This window comes from Brachyistius frenatus, unplaced genomic scaffold, assembly GCF_029030835.1.
Source record: "Brachyistius frenatus isolate BFR_SWC_R1_liver_20210118 unplaced genomic scaffold, ASM2903083v1 Contig_104, whole genome shotgun sequence".
NCBI lineage: Eukaryota > Metazoa > Chordata > Actinopteri > Embiotocidae > Brachyistius > Brachyistius frenatus.
Window position 1 is genome coordinate 1003921 of NW_027210703.1, and position 21080 is coordinate 1025000.

Consider the following 21080-nt stretch of genomic DNA (forward strand, 5'->3'; position numbering starts at 1 on the left):
GTCTATTACGTTCGCCTCCTTTCTTCTAAAAGACTGCAATTAATCTAATTAGTAATCAATCAGCCGTTGGGCTTCCCGCCTCCTCCGTGCTAATGGAGGATATGACAGGCCTTGGACCCTTGCATTATTAATACCTCCATTCCTGGAGCCTAGCCCCCCCCTCCGCCCCCCTCCCAACCCTCCCTACCCTTTCCCTCACCACCCCCCCGCCCGGCGCCCACAGCCAGGGGCCATTGATCACCACCACAACCCAGTGAGCGCCGCGAACGGGGGTACTACGGGGAAATATGGAGAGCGGCGGGAGATTCGGTGGGAGCCGTTACGAATCTGTTTAGTGGGATTTTCTGTTTTGGGTCCATTTTTTTTGTTTGTTTGTTGTTGTTGCTTTGCCAAGTTTTTGCTCAGGAGACACTGAAGAGATGCAAAAAAAAATGGGGTGATGGTGGTGATTGTACGAGTGGTGTTAATGGGAATGTTTGTGCTCCGGGAAAAGCTCATTTGGTAAATGGGGCTCACCTCGAAACTATTACGGCGCGATAAGGGGGCCCTCTCCGCGGGACGATTTCTAGAAAATGAGATTAGAAATTATAGGAAGCCGCAAAAGAAAAAAAAAAACAAAAGAAAAAAACCCGCTGGGGCACAACGATCGTAGCGTGGCAATGAAACAATCACGGCGGCATTATCCCTCATCTCCCATGCGTTATACGAGCACCGCCCCCCCCCCCCCCACCCACTCCACCTCTCCCCCCTATCTAATAGCCCCATCAGCTGAAGTTACAGAGCCTGATAACATCCCCCCGCAGCAATCATTATTGGAACCAGGACAACAAAACCTCTTTTACCTCGTGGGCTCGCGGTTACCTCACCGCGTACACGAGCGAGCAGACACGAAGCCGTCCTCCGTCCTCCGTCCTCTTTTAACTCGATCCGCCGACCCTAATTTATCTAACCTCGGTGCCGGCAGCCGTTAATCACGTCGCTTATCCGGTTCACAAATTGTTTTTGTCGGGACGGTCGAGACTTCGGCCGGACGACGATTCATCCGTCCAACCGAGATATAATCACATCGCGTCCAAACTTGTTTTATGCACGAGAAGAGTTTCCACGTTGTTTTGGTTCATGCACACGGGGCTGTAACCGACGGGTCAGTTTCGACAGAAAAAAATATATGCAAGTACGACATTAATAAATAATTGTTCATTTCTGATAGATTTCAATTGTAGTCAATTTGATTGATATAGCAGTAATTTATAAATCTTATTATTATTATTATTATTACTTGACATGGTAATGTCCTTCCAGCAGAACCTCATAACATCACAGAAAGTTACCCAACGATTCAACAGACGAGCGCCAGCTGGAAGTAACAGGAAGGAAAAGCTCCTGCAGGAGCTGCCCCGACCGGTCGGGGTGAAGAGAATCAAAGTTAGTTAAAACCACCTGTTTTTTTTTGTTTTGTTTTCCTTTTATCTGACAACTCACCTGTATGTCCGTGTAAATTATTATTATTTAATTTTTTTTTTAATCTATGGTGTCGATTTTTGACAAGAAAAACATCTGTTGCCCGTTTACAACGCGACCGATGCGCGGGAAGGTGGAAGCGAGCGGACGGAGGTTACGAAATAAAAGTTCAACGCCGCCATCTTTTTTTTTTTTTACACCTCGGGTTAAGGTCACCGCGGCGACGGCGTGCCAAGAAAGCCGTCACGAAGCGCTCCGCTTAACTGGCGGGAGGCTGCGGCGTCGTTAAGTACTTTTTAACGGGCTCTTCGGTGGCTTCATGAAGCCGTGCGGCGGCGGCGTCGGGCTCGCGGCGGCTGCGGTCGGCCGACTCCTCCGGGGAGGTGATCGGGAGGGCGACGCTTCGACCGATGGCTCGTGATGTTAGGAACGCAGCCGTGTGTGTGTAGATTAAAAAAAAAAAAGTCCCTCTGTTTTATAGGCGGTAAGCTCGGTTACAGGAAATCCACAGACAAGTTGTCGTGAGTCATCCCCCCCCAAACCCCCCGGTCATCAGAGACGACTCTTTTTTTTTCCTTTTATTTGGAAAGTGCTGACTTTGCAAAAACAAAAAAAAGGATTTAAGGGAAGTTCATCCGTCACGAATTCTCCTCGGCGCGATGGGGTTTTTTTGGGTTTTTTTTTTTTGTCTGCGAGGATGACAGTGCGAGTCAGTAAGAGATGAGCGAACAGCAGAGGCTGGTTCGAGTCTCTGGAGAACAGAGACGGAGCTCCGGGCGAATGAAGAAAAGTTTAAAAAAGTTCTGGGAACAAAAAAAAGTCCAGAAAGAGAGTGTGTGTGTGAAAAAAAAAAGAAGAAAAAAAAATAATAAATTCCCAGAAAATATGATGAATGATAAAACTGCTGAATCGGCTGTTTAAAAAAAAAATGAAAAAAATAAAAAATAAATAAGTGTTGGTAACGAAGCAGCTGTAAATGAAGTGGCAGGTTGGTTTCCCTGCTGTCGTTGTCCTGACGTATGGATATATATATATATATATATATATCCTGCTGTGCTGCATAATATTACCTCCATACTGTCAGTCCAAAAAAAAAAAAGACGAGTGCTGGATGAAGCGCCCACACAGTTTACCATTAGAGTAGGCATGTTAGATGGTGCATCAGGTCTGCAGTAACACTGAGAAAGCTTTATGTATGCGCACAAAGAGAGTGTGGGCAGAGGTTTGGACATGAGAACCGAATCGTTTTTAACTCTATAATTGTTATACATACAGTTTACAGTGTTTCCCACTATAAACTTTATACAAGCTGTCAGGTTCCTCCAATCAAAGAGGAAGAACTGTATTTCCTAGTTCCTAGTCCAATCTTCTAATAGACGGCTTTTTTTTTTTTTTTTTTAATTTGTATTACACTTTTCAAACTATTTTGGCCACACGCCAGCAGTACGCATGTAGTCATGCTGCTTTTTCGCTGGCATTGAAAGAAGCGGCGCAGGAACTGAGTAGATAAATAGTAGTTACCAGACGTAACTGCAGTTCTACGAGCGCATTCGTGTTTTTGTTTTTTTTGTGTGTGTTTTGTTTGCTTTTTATCCGTCGGGCGGGCGGGAGGTTCCCGTCGGCTCCCGGGACATCGGTAGAGGAGACGCCGCTGCATGTATCTTGTATTATAATGTACATAAAGTGGCGGATGTGCACTTATTGTCTACAAGGAAAGAAATCTCTCCATAAAGCCTCCTCGGCCTTCTTCCCGTCCTCGTCGGGTCGCGCTCTGCGTTAATGGCCTTTGTGCTCGTGTTGGTTGTGATGTTATGACAGCGCAGCGACTGAGGAGATTACACCGACAGGACGCGGAGCTCCCTCTCCGTCGGGGCCCTCTGTGGGTCAGCGGCCCCGTTTAAGCAAAAGAAACAAACCCCAGAGGATTTTTATATATATTTTTTTTCCAAGCACTGTTTGAACCGCAGCTGTTCCTGTTCCGTCGTCCGTTCTCATTGCGTTTTTTGTTTGTTTGTTTGTTTTGTTGGCTCTCACAGGAAGTTTGTTGAAGTTCTTTAGGAGAGACGTTTAACCTCCGCCGTCCCCACCGACCCCCGCCCCCCCCTCCCGCCCCGCCCGCCGCTTCTTCTAAGCTCCGCCTCCTGCCCGAGGTCGTTTCCTGACAGAAGCGGGAGGAGCGCCGATCGTTGGACGTGACGAAAACCTGCCGGTGAGTCCAGTCGTGGTTCCTTTTCTACGCACTTTGAAAAACGCACCAATTTCAGTTATTTTGAGCTTCACTTAGTTTATTTCTTTTTCTTTTTTTTTTGTTGTATTTACTCGTTGGACCTTCTTGTGGAATTAAAAAAAAAACACTGAACTTCTCATTTTGGAAGCGCAAACAAGTCACGATGAGAACATTATTACCCAAGTTAAAGCACTTAAACAAATTTGGCTTCCTTCCTCTGCTAAAAAGTTATGACTGAATAAGCATCCGTTGAACATTTCATCATCCAAACACAGCTGGATTGATCGAGAGCGGCGATTCGACGGCGACGTTATCCCGACACCTACCGTCGTTTGAATTCACAATTAGATGTTTGTGCTAAATTCAAATTACAGCCCAGAATTTCAAATCGCAGGTTGGATTCGAGGGACGTTACAGCGGACGACATCCTCCGTTCACATCAGGAAAAACTCTGTTAACGGGAGGGGCGGGGGGGAGAACTCGGGGATAGGTAACCATAGACTTTGTGGAACAAATGCACATAGTTTGTTTTGGGTCTGAAAAGTGAATCGCCTTTGAAGTGCTGTACTACCAGTGGCCACCAGGGGCTGGCTCCACTAGACCAGCATTCGAAAAGCATCAACTTCTCTCATGAAAGTCAATTATGGTGTCATTCTTTTGGGTGGGGGTGAGGGTGGAGGGGGGGGGTGCGGTTTGATTGACAGGCCCGAGGTGCAGTCAGGGTTTTCATAGGTGGGCGGTGGGCGGTGTTACGCTTGTACGGGACCGCACGACCCCGAGCAGGTCGGGATGCCGTTTTGTGGGTGTTGTTTTTTTTTCTAAAAGCTCTGCTACCACACACACACACACACACACACACACACGCGCACAGGTAGACAAACAGCCACGCAGGAATAGCTTGAAACACAAACACATTGGTTGTTTTTTTTGCGGGGTTGGCAGGAGCTTTGTTCCCCCCTGAGCTCTTATTTTGGGTGATTTGACACCGTGAATGCTCACGTTGGATCTCTTTATTCATCCCGCTCCCTCCCTTTTATGTTTTTATTTATTTATTTTTTTCCCAAAAGCGTGCGTGATCCCTCTTTTTGGCCGGCCGCGCTTACGGGGGCGGGGCGGGGGGTGGGGGGGGTGGACCATTGTGGTGCGATTGTGCGTCGGTCAAACCGAACGGCAGCCCGCCGCGGTCTGCTGACGGCGGGGGAAACGATTCACGGGGAGCTCCGGTAAAAAAAAAAAAAAAGGGGTCGGGTGTTACAGGAACGAGGTTGTTGTTTTTGTTTTGGTGCCGAACCGGATCGGTGGCACGATGAGGAGGACACAAAGACGTATCGGAGCGGGGGGGGGGGGTGGCGGGTTGGGAAAAGAATGGCAGCCAGCGCGGGTGGTGAACGGGCGTGAAAGGAGATCAGGCCGCCGGGTTGAATGGAGAGAGAAATGGTGCCAAAAAAATAAATAAATAAAATCAAATGTGAGGGCAGAGACGGGCGGCACATAGCGAGCGACCGGCATTGCTTTCATATCTTGCCACCCACCGGCTCGACAGCGCCGGCACCGTACGCGGAGCGTAGTCGGGGCTGCATAGTTTTGGATGCTTGGGCGTTTTGTTCACGGCCCACGGGCTCGACGGACACAGAACGAGAAAGGGAGTCTTTGTTTAACGAACCAAAATCAGAAGAGGCACAAAAAAAAACCCAACCAAAACAAGCCCTCAGACTCTCAACCCCGCGTGATGTCATCGATAACCGCAGACGAGCTTTTTTTTCTGTTTTTCTTTCTATTATTTTCCACTTTATTTTGCGCGTTAACGCCGTTCCACACCCCCGTCACCCTCCGTCACCCCCGTCGCCTCTCCCCCCCCCGCCCCCTCCCCCCGCCCCGCGTGACCTCGGCACCTGTTTCCTTTCGGCGACGTGAATCGAGCGAAAGATTTCTTCCAAATCAGTGCCACACTGTGCGCGCAGCTGTCTCCGTTTCTTCTCCAGATTAAATTAAGTCGATTTCTTTTTTTTTTCTTTTTTTTTTTTTAACCCGGTGAGTGTTTTCGCGTAACAGCTTCAGGGGTTCGGGGGAACGAGAGGAAGGAAGACACGCGTGACAAAGGTTCCCGGTTCACGGATAGAGACCGCGGGGGTGTTGCAAAGTCGGCGGTTTTGCACCGGGATGCCCCCCCCCTCCCTCTCCTCCTCCTCCTCCCTCCTCCTCCTCCTCCTCCTCCCCCGTGTATATTTCCTCTCTCTTTTGCCCTCCGATAAACTCCAGTTGACCTGTCTCACTTGTCTACCCCCGAGAGGCTCCAGTCCTATTTTTTTTTTTCCCGTGCCATTATTTTCTCTTTCCTTCCCTTTTTTTTCCCTCTTTCCTCTTCCTCTTTCCTCTTTCCTCTTTCCTCTTCCTCCTCCGCGGGTCACGGCTTCCCGTTCGGTGTTAAACGAGGGCGCGGCCGCACTTGGAAACGTGCCGTGACAATTTGGCACGGAGGCGGCAGATGGTCGACGGGGAGGGGAGGAGGGTGGAGCGGGGGGGGGGGGGGGAGACCGGTTGTCATGGCATTCGCCGCGGCGACGTTGAATTGATCTCCGCGCCGCCGAGCGAACGCCGCAAATCCTGACTTTTGCTTGGCGCGCGAACACGCACACGCGAACACGCACACGCCCCGGCGAACTGTGATCCACGCGCCACCCTGCACCGGCCTTCCGTCCCCGTTAGTATCAGTGATGGTGCGCAGCCGAGGCGCTCGCCGAGAGGCGGCGGGACGCTGAGGGATTTTGACAGGGAGACGGAGCTCAGACTAATGGTGGGCTGGTGGGACAAACAAACACGCAGGCCTACCGCAGACACACGCACACACACACACACACACACACACACACACACACACACACACACACACACACACACACACGTGCACGCCGCGTCGCCGATGCACCGTTCATGTCAGCAGGACGTACACGGCAGTAGGCTGTTCTATTTACGGAGCCGACGTCTTAACAATGTCTACCCGCGAGGCTTTTGGTGCAGCCGGACTAAAAATCCCCACGGGTTTTTTTTTTTTATTGTTTTTATTTATTTATTTCTCCCATTGCAACATGACTGCTGGTAAGATCATAGTTTGTCTGACAGGTCTGGCATTGCTCATTAGGCTGTGTCCCAGGGATGTGAAAATGGTCCCCGATTGGTTTCCTTTTTTTTGCAGCAGCAGCAGCAGCTGCGTTCGGGCGAGGATTTTTTTTTTTTTTAAATACACCCGTCTTAGTTTAATTCACATCGCATCGCATCGAGGGATCGTATCCGTGCCCACCGTAAGTGGGGAAATAGAAGTGAACTTGACCTGCTGACGTTGGCTCTCCTTCACTCGTTTTTGCAGAATCTGTCGCAGGTCGGGTTGATAAATGTGCCGACGGTTGTCTCGGAGATAAGCAACAACAACAACAACAACAACAACAAACAGTCAGCAAGTTTACACTCCTGCTGCGTTCCGGTTATAGACCGTATATAAAAGTGGACGTAGCTTCAGGGTCGATGCGGAGGTGCCTTAAGCTGCAATACCACCGAGTGCCACTAGAGGTCGGCTCCGGCTCCGTAGACTCCCGTTTAAATCGTCTCATAAAAAATTGAAGTCACAAATATTTCGATTTACTTCGGTTTTGTTAGCTGAAGTCGATCCTCCTTGTTCGTATTACGGCCGTTCAGCTGAATAAATCCCGTCATTTTTAGAAAATAGGCCTCAAAAAGGCGTAGTTTTGGTGGGGCGGGGGGAGGCGTGTCTGTTTAATTGACAGGCCTGTGGGGCAGTCAGCCGAAATTATACATTTTAAATCAGACTTTTTAATCCAACTCAGATCGTTGCCAGGTGATAATAATAATAATAATAATAATAATAATTATAATAATTCAGAACCTTTGAAAACATCTTCAATTATTATCAGTCTGTTTGAATTCAAGTTAAAGCTCCGGCATAAGTTTATTTTACACCCAAATATGAGAAGTAAAAAAACAACCAAAAAAATGACGTAGCGGCAGCAGCGTCGCTCCGGATAACCAAACAAGAAACATTATCTTTATCGGCCTTTTACCATCTAACAATTATCATGTGGTTAAAGTGTGCAGCTCAATGAAAACACTGCTCAGAGGTCCATTTAACGAACATGTTTCAGTCTAAATTTGGCCCGACTAATGAAAAAAAACAACAACAATCCTCTGAAAGGATACGCCACACGTGTTGCTATAGTTACCCGCTTTTGTTTGTCCTTATTAAATCATTATGAAAAGCGTTGCGCCTGCAGCTGACACCTGGATGTGTTACGTATCGGAAACTAACCGTGTTTTCTAACATCTGAGCTCTAAAAACTTACAAGCAACTGGTTTTAGCGGTTTTACGCCGAACTTGTTTTTTTTGCCAAAACATTCGGCCGTCCTGACGTCCCGCGGGACCCTCGATGAAGCGCCGCAGATGTTCGAACGTTACAAAAAAAATCAACACGCCCGTAAGTAAAGTTTTAAAAAAAATCATAATAATTGAGAAATTCAGTCACGTCGTGGCTCCAAACGAAGTTAACCGTCAAACAGCAGGTTTTTCAAACGAGGCAGATTTTTCTTTGCATCGCCGAGCTGCGTTCGGGACGGGATAATTGCCGGCTCTAACTCTCCTCACCTGGAACGTGACGGGATAGCTTTCCCACGGTCGCTTGATATTCAGCGAACCCGCGAGCCCTGAGCAGGGGGAGGATATCGATCGGCAGATGCGATGTATTACTACCCCCTAACCCCCCCCCCCTCCCCCACCATCACCCCCTACTGCTTTTCCGAACGGGCATCTGTGGAGCGGACAGAGAAAGTTTTCTCCAGCGGTCTGCCTCTCCATCATGCAGTGAAAGAAAAAAAAAAATATATATATATATATATATATTTATTTTTTTCTTCTTTCACCGATCACTATTCGAGCCGGTGTCCGACGGCGAGCTGGTGAGCTTCAATAACAAGAGAGCGCCCGTATCGACTTCCCCTCTGGAAACTTACCTCTCCGACTCGTATTTGGGCTTCAAAGCCGCTTATTTTATTTTATTTATTTTCTTTTTTTCCGCTGACTTCGGCGTTTTATCGACGGCTAATTATCCTCGACACGGGAAAGCTGAGGTGATGCAACTTCTTGGGGCTCGTCAGCTCGCATGTTTGGTGAGATGGCCGCGCGCTACCGGCCACTCGGAGACGATGGACAGTAGCCAGGAGTTTGTTATGTGAACACACACGCGCGCACACACACACACACACACACACACATTTGTGTGTGTGTGTGTGTGTGTGTGTGTGTGTGTGTGTGTGTGTGTGTCCACAGCCGGCAAAGCTGCGAGCAGAAAAACATCCCTCTCCGTTTGTGATAACAGCTCTTTCACTGTCAGCACAAACAATCTGCAGGCCTCTCCCCCTCCCTCCCTCTGCTCCTCCCCCTACACACACACACACACACACACACACACACACACACACACACACACACACACACACACACACACACACACACACACACACCTCTATAAACCACGACCAGTGTTCGCGTTTTGCCATATTCAACGCTGAAAGACAACAACAACAAAAAAACCACACAAACCTGCAGCTGAGTTTAAATGAATCATCTCGCTGTAATGGAAGTCGCCCCTAAAAAAAAAAAAAAGTGGAAAAAAAAGATCTGCCTCGACGATGTCAGCAAACACGCTTCAACATCTGCGCCGGGGAAACGCGATTCAGGCGCTGAATGGATGTGTGCTTTACTTTCCATCCACCCCCCCCCCCTCCCTCCCTCCCTCGCAGCAGCTACGCAGTAATTTCACCTCCCAGGTCGGAAACATTGAGTAAATTTGGATAATGAGGGCGTGAACGCTTTAAGTTCGGGTGAAGCTCTCCAAAAGCTCGACTCCAGGCTGTTTATAATTACAATTCAAATGAGCAAAATGGGGTCAACAGTTAAATTATTATATTTAATTTTTGTTGGTCTCAAACAACAAGTAAAGGTCATTCAAAAAGAAAAGGGAAAAAAAAAAAGCGAATCTTATTTTTTTTGCGTTTAGTTTAGAATTGGGTTTAATGTATGCTAATGCTCCATGCTATTGAATAATGTTTACTTTGAGGGGTTGGAAAAAAAAACAACCAAATTAATTCAATTATAATAAAGTTCAAACATTTGCCCGTCGAAGTTCTGTCTCTTTCACCCTTCAGATAACTCCCGCACACATTTTAAACTGATCTATTTGGACACTTGGCTGCTTGAGATGAAACAGGATTTCTGTTGTTGTTGTTGTTGTTGTTGTTGTTTTTCTTGACACCGTCTCACCGCACGTGCTTTTCGACCAAAAGTGAAAAAGTTATCATTTTTGTGCGGCGGACCGGGCCGCTCGCCCTCGCCGCTAATTTGCTTCGAGGGTGTTCGCGATACGAAAAAAAAAAAGCGACGGCCGGAGGTTTATTTTCTCCCAAACGCGCTTTTCCCGTTCGGGAAGGTCCCACGAACGAAACGGTTGCGGCCTGCGGGTTCAGATTAATGACCGGTCCTTGTGTCGGGGGTTCATCTCAAATTCCTTCAATTATAGTTCAGCTCCAACTCTGAAGTCTGACTCGGTCTTTTCTGTTGAAACGGAGCGACGGCGTCGCGCGGCAGTTTTTCAGGATTTCAGCCAGCTCCAAAAGATAAGAAAGCTCCGCAGCTGGGAACTGAACTTTCTTTCTTTCTTTTTTTTTCTTTGTTCTTGTTGTTTTTGCAAATTCGCAGCTCTGGACGGAGCGATCCGAGACCCAAAAGAGACCCGGAGGCGAGCGGCCCGAGCCGGCCTCAAAAGCTGTGTTTTTTTTTGTGTGTGTTTTTTTTTGTTGTTGTTGTTTTTTTAATGACAGAATGTGCTCCGTCACTGAGAAGACTGATTAAAAGCCCGATCGTGTCACAGTGTTTGGCGGCGGCGGCATATGGCCGAAGGGCTTAAACGTAGAGAGAAGACATCTGCGGCACCGAATCGCTGGGACGCGAGCGAGGAAATGAAATCGCGGAAGATTAAAGGGAATCTGCTTCGTTCCTCTTCTAGAGAGAGAAAAAAAAAAAAAAAAAAACAAAACAACAACAAAAAAACCGCTTCATTTGTGAAAGCCGCTAGTTTTGGAGTTTTTGATTGCGATGCACCGGTGGACCGAATACGTTTTAACCGGCGTTAAAATGTTCCCGCACGTACAGTTTAAGCCGTTGTTGTTGTTTTTTTGTTGTTTTTTTTGTAATTCACGTGTAATTGTCAACGTCGAAGTACGTCTGCAGCCCATTCAGCTTCGTTTGCTTCTGCTCAAAGTAAATATGGATCTCCTCCGCAAAGTGCCTCAAAGAGATATTTGTTTGGGTTTCTGGACGGTGGCCAGACCGCGGGGCGCAAAGTTAAACCGACCCCCCCCCCCCCCACACACACACACACACACACACACACACACAAAACCTCCTCGCAGTTTAACATTATACACGCCAGGGAGGGAGTGTTTATGGGTCCTGGTGTGTACTGTGGCGATATGTCAAAGACTTTCATAACCAAACATAAAAATGATAAATTGCGCGGTTCAGAGTGCTTTTTTTTTTTTTTTTTTCCGCTTCTGCATTGAAGCTTTCACGATGTATTTCAGGGAACTGCTGAACACCCCCCCTCCCCCTAAATCCCCCGCCCCCCTCATCATGGCTGCGTCCGGTACAAAAATACTCAAAAGCTGTACCAACACCCTCACTTGGGTACAAGCTCCTTAAGAGTTTTTATATATATATATATATATATATATATATATATATATATATATATATATATATATATATATACCAATTTATAGAAAAAAGCATTTGAAGAATAAGAAAGTTAGTTTTCATGCAGTTTAGAGGGGGAGAGCGTTATTTTCTGAAGCTCCAATTTACAAAAGCAAACTATTTCGAGGTGCTCCAATCCACGTTCCCTAAAAAAAAAAAACGATTCTGCGTCTCTTTAATTCCTTTTAATTCTCTCTGACGTCGTGCCGCGATCTGCCGAACTTTTGTTCTGTAGAAATAAACTCGCTTCACGCTGGGAGCTACCCGCCAGACGACTGCAATTTACCAGCGTTCCCTAAACGCCCCGCGCGCCGTCGATAGAAGCCGGCTGGTCGGCGGCACTCTCCTAATTCTGAATTTAAAAAAAAAAAAAACAGCTGGTTCAGCAATATTTCACAACCAAAATGTATGTTTTGCGTTTGCGAAGGCGACGCGTAGTAACAGGACGTTAAGGTCTTTGCCTGGTTCCTGTTATAAAATCCACAACACGTTTCAGATACGGCTGTTTTGTTTTTGTTTTGTTTTTTCTTCCCGACTGCGTCGAATGTTTGTCTCCAATCAAAACAACGAACACGTTAAACAGAAGGCAGTGCGGCAAATATAGTTTAAATATGTACTTATAAGCGTCACAAATAATGCAAATTTATTCCTTTGGTGCTAACCTACAAACCTCCGTTATCGTCCCTCCGGATTATCGTCCTGACTTTTTTTTAATTTTTTTTTTTTTAATTAGCATGTGCAGATTTTTCAGAAACATCTCGGTTGCCCCGCAAGTTATTCTTCTAGAAATCAAAACAGACCGTCTACCAGACTCTGTTTACCTTCCTCACTTTCCTCCCTTGCAGACTCGCCGCAATGTTCGCATCTCCTTCGTAGTTTGACTTTTCAAATTTCCGTGCGCTTTTGTCCTTTGCGAGACATTACGGCTCGCTGAATCATCTCACGGCTGCTCCTTTTTTTTTTTTTTTTTTTTTTTTATCGCACTCGTCAGCTTTGAATTGGAGAAACAACATTGGCACCTGCTCCACAGAGGTTTCGGTCGTAATGAAAGAAATAATGCGGCGGCTGAGCGTCAAGGTCATTTGCGGCGGGTGGGAGGTGGCGGGGCGGAGGAGGAGGTGGGGGAGGGGGGTTTCCTCGAGGGGGCTGAAGAGTCGTCTGTGGCGGCGAGAAAAAAAAATCGGGGGCCAGGTGGCTGATGAACTCCTGGGATAGTTTGACAAACAACCCCCCCACCCCACCCTATCACCGCCGACAAATTAAAGTGTCAAGCGGCAGGCGCGGCATCACATTTACCGCGCGATAAGCCGCGGCCGTCGGCGGAGTGGCTGCCGAGGACAGAGGAGTACAGTAACAGGAGACCCGGGGAAGATGCTCGTCTCCGAGTATTGATCGGACCAGACGTCCAGACGAGACCGTTGCAGCCGACTGACGCGAGCCGGGGCTGGCGGCTAACCCCCCCCCCCCACACACACACACCCCCCCTCCTCTCCCCCCCCCACCTCCCCTCCCACTCCTTCCCTCGCAGCCGAAAAGAGAGCCGTGTGTAAAAAAAAAAAAATCCGACATGACACGCCGTCACTAAAGCGCGAGCGGATGAAGGGAATACGTTTTCCTACATGCGTCCCTTCTGCCATCGCACGTTTATATATAAAGGAAAAAAAAAAAAAAAAAAGATACCGGGCAGCCATTGTGCCAGTCTTGAGAATCCGGCAGCTTAAAAAAAACCAAAACACGAAAAAAAACCCAACACATTTTCACACAGTGCTTATGTTGCGCAGCATGTGTCCTTGTGTTTCTTTTTTCTTGGTCTCGTAGAGGCTTTGTGTCACAAACCTCTTGGCGGCGGCAGCGGCGGCTCGCTGGAGAGCTGCACACGAATGAGAGCCAAAACTTGGCGAAAGGGATTGTCGTGGCGTGGGTATGGACTCGGTGAGGGACGCGAGAGAGAGAGAGAGAGATTTATGATTGATCTTACAAAAGGAAAAAAAAAAGTGGCTTGTCATCTGCTATAAGTCTTCAAAACACAAAGCCTGACGAGTGGGGTAATTTTATAAAGTAACTCGCAGTGTGTGTTTTTTAATTTTTTTTTATGTAGTCGTCGTATTACATTAGAAGTAGTTCATGCTAGTGTGTCCAAATCAAGTAAGTTATTTTATGTAGGGAAAAACAAGAGATACTTTGAATCTCATTTTACCAAAGTAAAAAATAAATGTTGCATAAATCTGTTTTTCTTGCTGTCAACATAAAAACAAATTCTTACTTAACTTATTATAAGTTGATGTACCCGCTAAAAAAAAAAAACCTAAAACATTTGCCCTATAGCATTGTTTGAGAACAACCTCCTAAAACCTGAGTTTTCTGACAAAGATTTAGGTGATTTTTTGTGTTTTTTTCAACTATTTTCAGCCTCCAGCCGGTAGAATGTCTTCAATTGGAAAATGATTGCATTTTCCCTAAATTTCTTTATCTTTAAAAAGATAAATACAAAAACAAAACAACGAAACTAAAAGGAATTGAAAATATGGTTTATTTTCTGCACCCTCAGAAAAGAGTAGGTCAAAACATAGCGTACGGGTCGACCACGTTATTTATACGCCGCGGGGCGTTTCATTTGAAACCAAGTCTTTTACTTTGAAACCAAGTCTTTTCATTTGAAACCAAGTCTTTTCATTTGAAACCAAGTCTTTTCATTTGAAACCAAGTCTTTTCATTTGAAACCAAGTCTTTTCATTTGAAACCAAGTCTTTTAATTTGAAACCAAGTTTTTTCATTTGAAACCAAGTCTTTTCATTTGAAACCAAGTCTTTTCATTTGAAGCCAAGTCTTTTCATTTGAAACCAAGTCTTTTCATTTGAAACCAAGTCTTTTCATTTGAAACCAAGTTTTTTCATTTGAAACCAAGTCTTTTCATTTGAAACCAAGTCTTTTCATTTGAAACCAAGTTTTTTCATTTGAAACCAAGTCTTTTCATTTGAAACCAAGTCTTTTCATTTGAAACCAAGTCTTTTCATTTGAAACCAAGTCTTTTCATTTGAAACGGCCGCAGGAAGTCGTAGCCTTTTTCGAGTGGCGGCTTTCGCTTTTCTTTCGCTCTCGCACGCGAGACGCATTTCATCCCTCTTGTCGAGGCAGCCGTGAGAGTAATGGCCCCGGGTCTCCGCCTGAACACAGACTAATGACGATCTCAAATCCGACGAGCAGAGTGCATTTATCACGCGCTCGCACTTAATGACGCCGACCGCCCGGCCTCAACGGCGCGCTCGCACCAGTATCCGACACCCCCCCCGTCCGTCCGTTCCCCCCCCCCCTGATCGGACCCAGCGGGACGTCTACTTGTAGAAGAGGTTTTTTTTTTTTTTTTTTTCATTTAAGTGTTTTTCTTTTTTGATGTCTTCCTGTCCATCCTCCGTCCCCCCCCCCCGTCCCCCCTCCCACCCATCTGCCCTCCCAGTGTGAAGCCGGCTTAAAAATAAAAAATAAATAAATAAAATAAAACCTAAAGTGCAGATGAGTGGGGGAAAAACTTTGGGCAGAGGATCGGTGAGGGAGTCGACAGATGAATACGACATCGCGCTGCTTTGATCGACCGCTATGAAGCGCTGTCTGTTTTTTTTGTTTTGTTGTTATTGTTGTTTTCGCGGTTGGGCGACTCTCGACTCGAGGAAAAACAAAACGATTAGATATTAAGCGGCGTGTTGCTTTTTATTCGATAGTTCCCCCAAAAAAAGATGACCATTTTGAGTCTCGTTTTTTTGGTTTTGTTTTTCTTTACGTACGCGTGTACTTTCTTCTTATAATCTGGTGCCACAAACTGAAGATAATCCGGTAACCACTCCGGCGGCTGCTCGCGTCGAGACGGAAGTGACGCAATCCGAAACAAAAATGCGCGCATAACCGCAGCCTGTCCGCTGCGTTGACCTTTGCAAGAAGGAAGGACGGACGGTTTGAGCCCTCATTAGAAAGACTTCTGAGCGGCCCGCCGGAAGACGCCAGGAACGGACGCGAGGCCGCCCGGCCTTCAAGCCCCGTGAGAAAGCAAAGGCGTCGTGCATTTCTTGGAAATAACTTGCGCCACGGTACTTTTCCAACGTGCTCGATGTACGTCAAGTAGGTCGCGTGACTTAGTTTAACCTCGAGCGCGACCTTTTTCCGAACCCTTTCCGACGCGGTTTTTGGGGGCGACGCTGTCAAAACGGTCTCGTAAAATAACCTCCCGCCCGTTTCCCAGGTGGTGAAATCGTCTCGTTCGGGGCGACGCGCACAAGAAAACCAAAGTTTGGAAATGCGGGGGCGCGAGGTGGTTGTCAGCTTTATCAAAGCCGCAAAAGCGATTAAACAAATCACAATTCGTATGCGGGACGAAGCTTTTCCCGGGAACAAAACCCGTCCGTCTGCCGACCTCCGCCGGTCCCCGTCATTCGGACGGAGATGCGGGACGCGTCTTAGTCGTGATCTGTTGTTGCTCTGTTTATTTATGTTGGCCCGCCTGAGACGACCCGAGCTGCAGAGGGACATTTAGATTGGATGTTATTTATACAGTAAAGCACCGCGGTGCCTTAATACCCCCCCCTCCCGTTCCAAACCCGGCCGAGCAGCGGAGACTCGGGACCCCCCCCGCCCCCCGACTCCTACTATCTCGCCCTTTCCACGTTTCCAGGACGCCGCAGCCTTTGATGAGGTTGAAAAGGAGCCTCGCCGACACCCGGTGTTCGTTCGCCCGTGGCCGTTGACTTCGGTAAAAAGTCGCAGCTATGAGGAGAGAAAAAAAAAAAGGAGATAAACTGAGCTCGCCAGCTTCCCGGGGTCCTTCTTTAGTGCCGCGTTTGGATGATATCATCGGCGGTAATAAAAGCGAGGTCGGCCGCCACTCTGGGCCACTTTGCCCCCCCTCCCCGAAAGGTAAGCCGGAAAAGACGGCTGTCGCTTTTCATCTTTTTTTTGTTTTGTTTTTTGAAAAGGCTTCTGGTGTTTGATGAAGCTGACGCGCCGATGTCGCGTTTTGAGTGGGGTGGGGGAAGGGGGGGGGGGGGGGGGGGAGGCACGTCTATATAATTGGACGCGTTCTCGGGCGAACGGGGAATGTTTGTCCCAAAGACAATGATAAAGCGTTTAATCTTCCCAGGAACAGCGAAACCACACAGGCATGATGATGCCATTATCTCAGCGAGGCACTCTCGCCGAGAAGCCTCACTCGTACCCCTGATTTATATTTCCCTTCATCGCGATCGACCGCTCGGATTGAAAAAAAAAAAAAAAAAAAAAAATTATTCATTCATAAAGAAAAGAAGAAGAAGAAACGCCGGGCCCGTCGCTTTTCCTCTTCGCTCGACTGAAATTCGACCCGAACGCGCTTTCGCGTCGCCCCGGTCCTCCTCGCCCGGCTTTCCTCCTCCTCCTCCTCCTCCTCTTCCTCCTCTTCCTCCTCCTCCTCCTCGTAATCTTGTCGGGCTAATATGACAGCAGCGGATCTGCTCGGTGACGCTCGGGCGTGATTGCCTCCGCTAACAAGGGATAAAGGCGGTGGGAGAATCTTGGCGGCTATTTATCTCCCTTTGATCAACTCTCAACTACTCAGCCTTCCCGTGTGTTATGTTTGGAGGAGAAGCCTCAGACTTCAAACGGGTGCGACCTCCTCGTCTTTCGTCGAGACTCGACGGGAATGAAGCGGGAGGCCTTCCGATTGCGCCGTGAAAAACCAGGTAGCGGATGTCGCATCCCTTTCGGCCTTCGTAGATCCCCCCCGCCTCCACCCTCGCCTCCACCCCTCTCATTTGAATGCAACTTTAGAGATACGCCACTCTTAATTTTTTTTTTTTTTTTTTTATCATGAGGGAATAAAAAAAAGATCCGGTAGATTGATAATTCATGCAGGATGTCTTTAGAAAAAAAAAAAAAAATAGGACGTGCGTATAGAGTTTGAAATGCAAACGGTGCAGCAAACTAATTGGTACCACGGGGGAGATAGAGATCAAAAGAGCCCGTGTGTTAATAGAGAACTCTCTCTCCTTTTTTTTTTTTTTTTTTTTTTTTATGGTCCGCCACCGAGTTAATGGACATAAAGCCGCCGTGAAGTCCTCTACAACGGCGGCCCTCAGCTGAAGCATCCTCAGCGACGTCCCCCCCGCCACCACCACCGACACCCACCCAAAAAAAAAAAAAAATAGGAACAAAGTTAAAGTTAGACGCGTTTCCGCTCAATTTGTCAGCGACGCCGGGCTTCGAGCGAGTTTTCATCAAACCGCGAATAAGTGAAAGGGAACCGATGAAGAGTCGACAGTCCGGGTCGTTCCCCGTCCCGTCTGCGTGCGCTGACCGCAGTCTCCGTCCGTACCTCGCTGCCCTGCTTCTTTTTTTTTTTTTTTTTTTTTAATTTTTTTATTTTATGAGTTGTTGTTATTCACCCCCCCCCCCACCGTTTGAAAACCCACTCCGTTACTGTTTGTTGGTTTTCGCCACCAAAGCCGTGCCACAGATAACAGCCTGACAAGCCAGATAAGCTTCCAACCCACTCTCTCTCTCTCTCTCTCTCTTTCTGTGCTTTGCCATTTGGACGACAAAAAAAAAAAAAAAAAAAAAAAAAAAAGTCTAATTCTTGATGTCATTTTTTTTTTGCCCAGCTTGGAACAGTTTTTTTTTGTTTTGTTGTTTTTTTTTTTCCTTTTGTTTCCCCGGATTTATTTTCTGCCTTTCTGCACTGACAGCAAAATCGGGGTCTGCCAAAGCCCCCGAGCCTCTTGGAAAGCCACCCCCCCCCCACCCGCCTTCCCTTATACGCAGTGGGATCAAAGTACTAATTGGTTTTTACGAGTATAACCTTGGACGGTAAATATGGAAATAAATGTGACGGCGCACGCTCGCCGACCAAATCTGATCAAACGCGTGCAGGCAGACTTCGTAGCTCTTCCCCGTCGTCGCCGAAAACCTCGGGTGGGGGGGGGGGAGATGAAGACGGACCGAGAAAAGCTCTTAACCAACAGCTTTGTTTGGACTCGGAGATCGGGGGTGGTGGGGGGGGGGGGAGGCGCGCATTGTGGTGTTAGTGACATTTTCATTCTGACGTTCAATGCAACTAAAGACATTTTTCACATTACTCTGATGTCCTTATTCCAGCTGGAAACTTACAACAACAACAACAACAACAAGCATCGGATGAAAACTGAATTTTAGGAAGGCAAACTTTACGCTGACACTAAAACTATCACCCTTCATTTTTTTTTTTTTTTTTTTTTCCTGCGTGGATGTTCTCCAAATGAATAGCAGAAGACCATTTATTTTTTTCAGCGTTTTGTCATTGCAGAAGTGTTGATACTGCTTAATATATATGCTATAGACTCGGAGCCTAAAATCTCCGAGGCTTATTTTCAGACTGACGTCCCAAATCCGATTTTTGTCACTTTATTTTTTACAGTGTAAACAGACGAAAATACATAAAATAAAGATTTTATTTTGATTTTCTTGCAATCTGGTTACAAACCACATTTGGAGGTGGTTGGAAAACGCGATCCCAATCGAGCGTCGTCGGCGCAGCTGAACGTGCGTCGGTCGCCGCGGCGACCCGCTCGGACGGGCTCGGCGACGGTCCGGTCGCGCTCGATCCCATTCGTTAACCGCGCGGACAGTTTTGCCCTCGATATCTGATTTGGGGGGGGGGGGGGGAATCCAATCGTGATTCGCCAGCGGTCTGAACTTCCCTCTCCGCGGCGTATTAAAAAGCCCTCTGCCGGCGAACGTTTGGATCCGGCCCGGTTCTGATTGTCTGCTACGTCCGGGGCAACTCGCGGCGCCCCCCCCCCCCCCCCCCCCCGTGCCCTTGCGGAGGGTCAGCGAGCTCTCGGGCAGCGCGATGGCGTGTGAAGCGTTTCGGGACGGGGAGATTATAAACCGCTCTCTCCTCCTTTTCATCAGCACTTTTCCCTCCTTTGGTTCAGTGTCAGAGCGTTTTGGAGGAGGAGGAGGGAGGAGGAGGAGGAGAAGGAGGAGGAGGAGGGGGGGTGTATCGTATTTCCACCGCGTCCATACAGATGAGCAATAATTTCACTTTTTAAAACCGTGTCAGGGCAACACTTGTTTTTTTTGTTGTTGTTGTTTTGTTTTTTTTCCTTTAAATCGTGTTTATTCTGCAGAAAATCTTTGGCTGCTTTTTTTTTTTTTTTTTTTTTTAAACAAAAAAAACATCTATTTTTCACCCGGCTCGGCGTTTTTGCACGACACGAGATTATGCGATTTAGATTTTAATTTCAAGCACAGTTTGTACGAGGCGAACGCCTTTAGCCTAGTTAATAAAAAATAAAAAAAATAAAAAAATAATAAAAAAAAACCTCCCACGGTTGAGCGGCTTCCTTCAGCGATTCCTTCCTCCGTCCCCCGCGCCGTAAAGTTCGGTTACTCGCTCCCCGAAACACTCCCCCCCCCCTTCCCCTCCCCTCCCAACCCCCCTCTAAACGCCCCCGAGGGGATAAAAAAAAAACCTCCCGGGCGATACGTCCGGCTCACTCGGGCCGCCGGGTCAAGATTGAAAGTCCCTGAAATAGAAAGTGGTTAAAAAAAAAAAAAAAAAAGAAGAAGAAGAAGAAGAAGAAAGGAAATACACCAAAATACAACACGGAAAACAACAAACAGCGGTCCGTCCGCTTCGCCTCCCCTTTTCGCTCGGCATTTCTCACCGGTAACCTCGGGTGGTGGTGGTGGTGGGGGTATGGGGTGGGGGGGTGGGGGGTGGTATCCAATTATGACGCCCTTGAGGGGAATGACAGTGCTTGGATTTCTGTCAATACAGGGTTCAGGTAGTGTTTCTCAATAACATTCTGAATTATTGATGACCGAGAGATTGAAGGGAGAAGGAGGGTAGTTAATAGTCACTTTTATATATATATATATATATATATATATATATATATATATATATATATATATATATATATATATATATATATATATATATATATGCATATATATAAAGAGGAAGAAAGAGATGGTGATGGTGATGGAGATGGCGCCCCGGCGTATTTACAAAAAAAACATAAAACGACCGAGGGTCGCTTTGAAATGTCATGACGACCAACAGAAGATTGAAGGTGTTTTTGAAGGGTTTGGGGGGATTACAGGCCTTTTCCCTTCAGACCAATGTCAATAATTAACACGAGGGCGAGACCAGTGAAGAGGCTTTCCACCGGGGGCGAGCCTGATCCTTCTCCCAAACGAAAAGGCCCGTTGGTGCCTTTTTTTGTTTGTTTTCCATTCGCCCGTTGGAAATAGACACGAAGACGATGGATGACGCCTGCAGCGTTTTTTTTGGTGTTTTTTTTCGCAAATCGATCGGAGAAAAACCGTCTGAGCCCTCGCATAGATCCGTCTGTGTGAAGCCTGTCCGACCCCGCCGTCTGTAGAGAAAGAAAGTCCAGGAGAGCCGGGGGCGGATGGGGGGGGGGGGGCAGCGCTGTGCCGGTACCCCCCCCCCCCACCACCACCACCACCACTTCCCCCAGAACTTTCGTTGTCTTCTCGGTTTTACTTTGATATCAATTCCCCGAAAAAAAATGCCCCGAGCAAAACATTTCCAATCTGGGAGGGGGG

At 47.3% G+C, this 21080-nt stretch overlaps 1 protein-coding gene across 7 annotated transcripts in view; it reads left to right on the forward strand.

The window, feature by feature from the left end:
- Nucleotides 1-21080, forward strand: part of sema6cb (semaphorin 6Cb) — a 156307-nt gene that overhangs the window by 58339 nt on the left and 76888 nt on the right. For 5 of the 7 annotated variants that reach the window (XM_069711939.1, XM_069711944.1, XM_069711943.1 and 2 more), the window contains one exon: nucleotides 3498-3670. The exons of the other annotated variants lie outside the window; for them this stretch is intronic. The gene's annotated coding sequence lies outside the window, so the exon portion shown is untranslated. The remainder of the gene's footprint in view (nucleotides 1-3497; nucleotides 3671-21080) is intronic. 7 annotated transcript variants of the gene reach the window in all.